General features: G+C 53.9%; 2 protein-coding genes across 3 annotated transcripts in view; both read left to right on the forward strand.

Moving 5' to 3' along the window:
- The first annotated feature begins 381 nt into the window (after positions 1–381).
- The window catches only part of UBOX5 (U-box domain containing 5), a 59642-nt gene continuing 58440 nt past the window's right edge, over positions 382–1583 (forward strand). For both annotated transcript variants that reach the window (XM_011943324.1, XM_011943325.1), the window contains exon 1: positions 382–557. The gene's annotated coding sequence lies outside the window, so the exon portion shown is untranslated. The remainder of the gene's footprint in view (positions 558–1583) is intronic.
- FASTKD5 (FAST kinase domains 5) overlaps positions 518–1583 on the forward strand; it is a 14492-nt gene continuing 13426 nt past the window's right edge. The window contains 1 exon segment of the mRNA XM_011943323.1: positions 518–561. The gene's annotated coding sequence lies outside the window, so the exon portion shown is untranslated.

The raw sequence follows: 1583 nt of genomic DNA on the forward strand, positions 1-1583 counted from the left end.
AGCCAGGATGGTCTCGATCTCCTGACCTTGTGATCCGCCCGTCTCGGCCTCCCAAAGTGCTGGGATTACAGGCTTGAGCCACCGCGCCCGGCCCCGGCCTGTATTTTTAATAGAGACTGAGTTTCACCACCTTGGCCAGGCTGGTCTCGAACTCCTGACCTCAGGTGATCCACCCGCCTTGGCCTTCCAAAGTATTGGGATTAGAGGCGTGAGCCACCGCGCCGGGACTAAGCTGCTTAATGACTTCCAGAACGATCCATTCAGGAAAGTGTTTTTCCTCTGCAGGTCCTAGACTCCCCCTGTCTCCTCAACAACGTCCTCCAGTGGAAAATGTCCTTGGGAAACGCTGACAGAGTCTTTTGAGCCTCGGCCGCATCCGTTACTCGCGCAGCAGGCGGAAGTAGCGGGCAGTTGGCCGGAAGTGGGGCTGTGAGGCCCGGACTCACTAGAGGAGAGAGTGTCTGTCGCCGCCGCTGTCGCCGCCGCTGCCGCTGCCGCTGCCACCTCACGCTGCGTCCCCGGTTTGGTGTTGCGGCGCCCACCTTCAGGAGGATCAGGTGAGTGGCGGCGGCCGCTTCCCGCGTTCACGACCGTCCTGGGTCTTGGGCTGTGCCTCCTGTCCTCCTGGCCGGCCCAAGGCTGACACGCACGGAGGCCTTATTCAGCTCTTGGCCGGGGTTGCGATTGCCTCTCGCAGGCCTGACTGTGGTGAGAACTTCAGTGACTCTCGCCGCTCCTGAGTTTGTGATCTTTGGCAAGGGGCTTATCTGACCCTTGTTTTTTTTCCTCTGTGAAATGGAGATCGTAACAGTACTTGTCTCACGGTGCTGTTATGAGAATGTAGTTAGATATTCTGCCGCGCCTCTCATCACACTTTGATGTGCATGCGAATCGCTTAGAGATTCTGATTCTGTAGGTCTGGGGTGGGGCCTGAGATACTGTGTTCCTAACTAGCTTCCGGACGAGGCTGAAGTCTCTGGGGCGCAGACCACACACTGAGTAGCAAGACCCTACAGTATGTTGCTTAGCATTTGTAAGGCGGAGTCTTCAGTAAACATCAATATGATAGAATGTATACTTTCGCCCCATTTTTAGCAGTTTTTGGTTGCAGAAGCCTAAGGGTAGTATTGATGGCCCTTTTTCTTTCCATGGGTAAGAATAGTTGCTCTTTCTCTTTCTGTGCAAACCGTGACACAGCTCTTCTGTCTTGGCTCAGGAAACTTTGGGTCCCCTCATATCAGCTATGTTCATCAGTCTCGGGTGATGCTTCACTGATCAGATCCTTGGACAGTGCTTTATCCCGTGGAGCTGATAGTCAGCTGCGTTGGCACCAACTGTGGCTGACGTTTTGTGCTCCAGTCGTTTGTTGCTGGAATCTGAATTCACGTTTTCTACACTGTGAATAGTAAGAATGGCCGCCTTTCCAGAACTAGATTCTGCAGCTCACTGACCTGAATGGTCTTGGGCAAGTCCTCGGATAATTTGCTACTACCTGGTAGACTAAAATAAAATCTGGGCCTGGCAAGGTGGCTCACGCCTGTAATCCCAGCACTTTGGGAGGCCGAGGCAGGCAGATCATGAGG

Source organism: Colobus angolensis, unplaced genomic scaffold (genome assembly GCF_000951035.1).
Source record: "Colobus angolensis palliatus isolate OR3802 unplaced genomic scaffold, Cang.pa_1.0 Scaffold219, whole genome shotgun sequence".
NCBI lineage: Eukaryota > Metazoa > Chordata > Mammalia > Primates > Cercopithecidae > Colobus > Colobus angolensis.